Source organism: Diceros bicornis, chromosome 6 (genome assembly GCF_020826845.1).
Source record: "Diceros bicornis minor isolate mBicDic1 chromosome 6, mDicBic1.mat.cur, whole genome shotgun sequence".
NCBI classification, from domain to species: Eukaryota; Metazoa; Chordata; class Mammalia; order Perissodactyla; family Rhinocerotidae; genus Diceros; species Diceros bicornis.
In genome coordinates this window covers 39,792,611-39,798,834 of record NC_080745.1, presented here as the reverse complement: position 1 = coordinate 39,798,834, position 6,224 = coordinate 39,792,611, and the positions used below count along the sequence as shown (strand labels likewise).

At 32.1% G+C, this 6,224-nt stretch overlaps 1 non-coding gene across 1 annotated transcript; it reads right to left on the bottom strand.

The window, feature by feature from the left end:
- Positions 1-380: 380 nt before the first annotated feature.
- On the bottom strand, positions 381-487 carry LOC131407744 (U6 spliceosomal RNA). The gene has a single exon (XR_009220612.1). It is a non-coding gene; the product is annotated as a U6 spliceosomal RNA (small nuclear RNA).
- Positions 488-6,224: the final 5,737 nt, after the last annotated feature.

Genomic DNA, 6,224 nt, shown 5'->3' with positions numbered 1-6,224 from the left:
TGATTATAAATGGATGGGTTTACTTCTGGATACTCAGTTCTATTCCATTGATCTATATGTATTTCCTTGTGCAAATATTAAACTGTTATGATTATTGTAACTTTATAGGAACTTTTGAAATGAGGAAGTGTGAGTCCCCTAATGTTGTCCTTTCCTTTTTTTATTTTGTTTGTTTTTTTTTTATTGCGGTAACATTGGTTTATAATATTGTATAAATTTCAGCTGTACATCATTATACTTCTATTGCTGCATGGATTACATCATGTTCTCATGTTCACCACCCAAATACTAATTACAATCCATCACCACACATATGTGCCTAATTATCCCTTTTGCCCTCCTCCCTCCTCCCTTCCCCTCTGGTAATCACCAGTCCAATCAAAAATATGGAACACTTCATGAATTTGCATGTCATCCTTGCTCAGGGGCCATGCTAATCTTCTCTGTATCATTCCAATTTTAGTATATGTGCTGCTGAAGCGAGCACTGTCTTTTCTTTTCAAGATTTTTTTAGCTGTTATTTGGCTAACCCTTGCAATTCCATACAAATTTTACAACAGGCTTCTCCATTTCTGTGTAAAAAAGAACAAAAGAACCAAGAAAGATTGTTGAGAGTTTGATGGAGAGTGCATTGAGAGCATAGATAGCTTTGAGTGGTGTTGCCATTTTAACAATATTATATCTTCCAGTCCATAAGCACAGAAATTTTTCCATTCATTTATTTTCATTTCTTTCAATAATGTTTTGTACTTTTCAATGTACATATCTTGTACTTCCATAGATTACTTTATTCTAAGTATTTTATTCTGTTTAACACTATTATAAATATAAATAAATGGAATTATAAATTGGAATTATTATATATTATATTATAAATGGAGTTGTTTCCTTTCATTGAAAGTGTATAGAAATACAACTAAATTTTGCATGTTGATCTTGTACCCAGCATCGTTGCTGAATTCTATTAGCTCTAATAGTTTCTTGTGGATTCTTTAGGATTTTCTATAGATAAGGTCATGTCTTCTGCAAATAGCAAATTTTTACATCTTCCTTTCCAACTAGGATGCTGTTTATTTCTTTTTATTGCCTAATTTCTCTTGCTAGAACATCTGGTAGAACAGAGTAACAGTGGTGAAAGTGGGATGCTTGTCTGAGTCCTGATCTTAGGGTTACAATTTCAGTCTTTTAGCACTTAGTGTTATGTTAGCTGTGGATTATTCATAAACGCTGTCATGTTAAGGAAATTCCTGTATATTCCTACTTTGCTCTGTTTTTATCATGAAAGGATGTTGTATTCTGTCAAATTCTTTTTCTGTGTCAATTGAGACAGTTACGTCAGTTTTACCTTTATTCTGTTAATGTAGTGTATTATATTGATTGATTTTCGTACGTTGAACCACGCTTGCATTTTTTAGATAAATTCCATTTGGTTATGGTGAATAATCCTTTTAATACTCTGTGGATTTAGTTTGCTACCATTTTGTTGAGGACTTTTGCATCTATCTTCATGTGTGGTCTGTTGTTTTCTCTTCTTGTGGTATCTTTGTCTGGCTTGGTATCAGGATAATGTTGATCTTATAGAATAATTTAGGAAATGTTCCCTCTTTTTCTATTTTTTGGGAGAATTTTGAGAAGCATTAATGTTAACTCTTTTTTAAATCTCTGGTAGAATTCACCAGTGAAGTAATCTAGTCCTGGTCTTTCCTTTGTTGGGAAGTTTTTGGTTAATGAATCAACCTCTTGATAAGTCTGTTAGAGTTTCCTATTTATTCTTGAGTTGGTTTTAGTAACTTGTATATCTCTAGTAATTTGTCCATTTCATCCAAGTTTTCTAATTTGTTAGCATATAGTTGTTTATGATATGCTTTTAAAATTCTTTTTATTTTTATTTATTTGTAGGACCAGTAGTAGTATCTCCACTTACATTTCTGATTTCAGTTATTTCTGTCTTCCCTCTTTTTTTTATAGTCAGTCTACCTAAATGTTTGTTAATTTTGTTTCTCTTTCCAAAAAACAACTTTTGGTTTCATTGATTCTGGTGTTTTTTTATTCTCTATTTCATTTTTCTCCACTCTAATCTTTATTATATCCTTCCTTCTGCTAGCTTTGGGTTTAGTTTGTTCTTCTTTTTCTAGTTCTTTAAGGTATAAAGTTAGGTTATCGATTTGACATCTTTCTTCTTTTTCTAAAGTCGGCATTTTTTATAGCTATAAACTTCCGTCTAAGCACTCCTCAGAGGTGTTAAAGGGTGGTATAGGGAGCGAAAGCATTCTATAGTCTTATGATTAAATCTCGGTCTTTTAGCAGGCCTCTTTCCAAGGGCTGTGACCTTGGCAGGTTTTCCTTACCATTTTTTTTTCTCTTTTTCTCACCTTAGGAGAGACAGGAAGGTTAGAGCTGAGTGAACGTGGCACCTGTCAGCTCTGTGAGCCTGACTCCTCCATATTGTGCTGTTTTTACTGACTCGCATGGACTTGCTATGGCTCTCGTGCCACTGGGCTTACTCCTTGTTTCAGTCTGAGTGCCCTGAATCTCAGCCAATGCGTGTCGGGCAGGCAGAAAAACATCCAGAGAAAGGCAATGTCCAATAAATTTGGTCAAAGAGAATTTTGGGAAACAGGAAATATCAGCATTGCCCAATGTAATAGAAATATAAAGAAAATCATGTTCAAAAGGCTTAGTAACTCACATACACACACACACATGCACACACACGGAATGTTTCTGAGGCCCTTTGAGAGAGTATAGTGCTGGATACACAGACGGTGTCATTGCTGTTTAGTTTGATAAAATAGATATGTCTAACTGTTTTTTAAATGTTTTTAAACTTGAAGAAATTAGTTTTCTCCCCTTTTGAATGTGTATATATGCACAGCATTCGCTAATTTATCTCTTATTTCTTCAAAACTAAAAACACTGAAAGAAAAATAGTGTCTCAACAAAGCAAATTAAATAAGAAATAGATAAATTATCATAATTCAAAGTAAATAACTACTGTTGTTTTCATTTTTTTAAAAAAAAGTTATGTAAAATGGATTGTGAAAGATGGTATCTTTGCATTGAAAAGTGACTCTGTCCATTTTTTTTTTCTAAAAGCAAAATCAGTTCAACTGAGAATACGTTATGGAAACCTGTATAAACACAGAATGCATTTTATAGAAATTTTATTCAAATACTAACATCTAAAAAGCATCAAATTACACTTCCCATTAGAGTCCGCACATTTCTAAACATTTACAGCTGTGCATAAACGTAGTCTCAAACATATACTTTTCAATGTCACAAATTGAAAAGTTAGTGGAAAAAGGAATTTTAGAAAACACCATGTATTATAAGTTTTAATTTGTGCAGCCCTCATTTAACCTTTGTGTTCATATAATGACTGGGTTTAAACTCAAATGACAATGAAATCTCTCAATTCCAGGACATAAAAAGAAGCAAAGTTCTGTAACTATTCTCAAGATAGATTATAATTGACACTAATTGGTGCTCCTGATTGCTATGGTATATCTTCTTTATAATAATGTTCACAGGATAGCTTTGTACTTTTCAAAATATTAAAAACATGTCTTGTATGAAATAAACCCACTGATATCTATAACTGAATAACAAACGTTTTAGCAGCAACTAGAGGTCACATTCTGAAAAATATGTTGTTGCCTATGAATAATATCCAGAGGTAATGTAGAAATGCTGTAGATTACATATAATTTATTCTTTTTGAAGTGAATTTTTCATTATAATATCCATTAAAAGATAAACATAAATGTTAAAAACTATTGTATGTGAAGTATAAATATTCAGTCATAACTACTCTCCATGGTGTGTGTATTTCCTTCAAGTTTTCTTTTTATAGTCATATTTAAGCAATTGAAATATTAGATATGATTTCAAGTCCTGCTTTTTTCTTCTAATATCTTCAGCTAATAAGCATTGTCCCAGTGCACTCCAATAACATTACCTAATAGCAATACACATTTTCAGTGGCTGCACACAATTTTATTAAGTGGATTCATCACCACATACTTAGCTTTACCCCTCTGTTTGGAAATGTAGGCTATTTCCAAATTCTGCTGTTATAAAAAACACTACATTTAATATCTTTGTACATATCAGTGTTCCCAATTAATAATTATTTCTAGAATAAACAGCTATAAAATTTCTGGGGTAGCACAGAAACCTTTTAAAGTGTCTTGATATATGGATACATGTTGACAAACTGCTATTTTATAAACAAGTCCACTTACCACTCTCAAAATAAGGCCTTATGAATTACCAGCCTTATGAATTACCAGAAAATATGTAATATTTGTCTAATTTTTTTTTAAATAGTCTTTCTCTTGTTACTAGGGAAGTAGGCAATTTTCGTATGTTTGCTTTCTACTTGTACACCTAAGGAATTATTAGTTCATTGCCTTTACTCATTTTTAATTAAGGTCACAGTGTTTGTGTCTTATTGCTGTGTACATGTTCCTTATTTAATAAAATAGAAATGTATGTCATAATGTCAATAAATGTATTCTCCATTTTTAATCTGAGCATATTTTACATATGCAAGTTTTAAGTTTTTATAAAGTTAAAATCTATCCATCTTCTGTTTTGTAATGTCTTCTATTATTTGAGTAAAAATAAAGCTAACCAAAATAATTCCATTTTTATTCATTTAGAGTACTTTGTATGTATTATAAGATAGAACTCCTTACCATTTTTACACGTAGTTAACCAATTGTCTCAACACCGTTTAGTATAATTTCCCTTCCTCCTTGATTCGTGCTTCCTCTTTTATTGTATAATAAGCTGATATGTAATAGGTTCCTATTTCCTGGCTGTCAATTCTGTTTTATTGCTCTGTCCATCTAATTTTATGTCAGTTTCATACTATTAAAGTTAGGTCTGGGATGGCTAGTGCCCTCTCATCGCCCTTCTAAACTAGAATTCTTTGTGCTAGTCTCATCTGCTTATTCTTCCTGATAAGCTTCAGAATCATTTGGTCAAAGTTTCAAAACAAATTCTATTGGGTTTCTTAGAAGAACTTGAATTTAGTCTATTAATGAATATGAGTTAAAATTTGTCTAAGAACGGCTTCAACCCAAAGGGAAGCTAATCTGGACTCATCACTGAAGCCACAGGGATTAGTAGTCAAAATCACCTTGGTCAATATTTCTTTGCTATTGTGCTCCAAAATTTATAAATGTTACTGCTAATCCTTGTAATGTAGCATTTCTTATTTATTAAATGTTACATTCAGTGTCTGAGAATAGTTCTATATATGGGAGTTAATGGAATTTCACTAGTCATCCTGTGATTTCACTAGTCGAGATGCTGGACATGAGGAGCAATTAGGCACTAAGATGTAGTACTGAATGTTGATGCATATTGAGAGCCCTGCAAAAATATCAATGAACAAAATGCAAGGTTCACAGTCCTAGGCTTAGTCTTTCTGTTACATGAATGTTACGTATTTTCCCGAATTTTGGCAATCATGGTAGTAGAAGAATAGACTGTGAAAATTTACAAGGGGAGGAAAGACTTTCATCTTTCTATATAAACATTGCTAAGAATGTCAGTCTCTGAGCTAGCTGGATAAGTTCTTCCCCTAGGTGCGTGAGTATAGTGTGTTTCAAGCTCCTTCTCCACAAAGTAATATTTGAATTCTACACAATACTCAGGTCCCTCAAAAGTAGCCTTAATACTAGAAACATTATCTTCATAATATTTATTTGCATTTTTTCCATGAGAGATATTATTCCCACATTCTCGTTTATGCCAGAAAATATATAAAGGGCAGTTTCGATAGTTTTCTGTTTTATTTATTTGATTATAGTCTACTTGATTTCACATAAGATATGAGGAGTCTTAAATGAATTAAAGTAATTTAGGATAAAAAAATGATAAAAATGAGGGTCAAGAATAAAAGAAAAAGAAGAAATGATCAAAAATGAGGAGCAATGTAAAATTTGTATATATTAAGCCACAGTTCTACAGAATTAAAGTTGAACTGCAAATTTGGCTTGAATAAAATAGATACACTTTCAGCTATGTGATTCACTATGTCCATCACACCCACATAGATTTCTCAGAAGAGAAGAATCATTTCGTGGGCTTTTGTTAAGGAAGAAATTTCAGGCATGGATCTCATAGTAGAGGCAAAATTGACGATGTGAAAAATATTGGCAGCTATATTCCTTCAATAAATAGAATAAGAGCTTGTATAGATTGTTCTT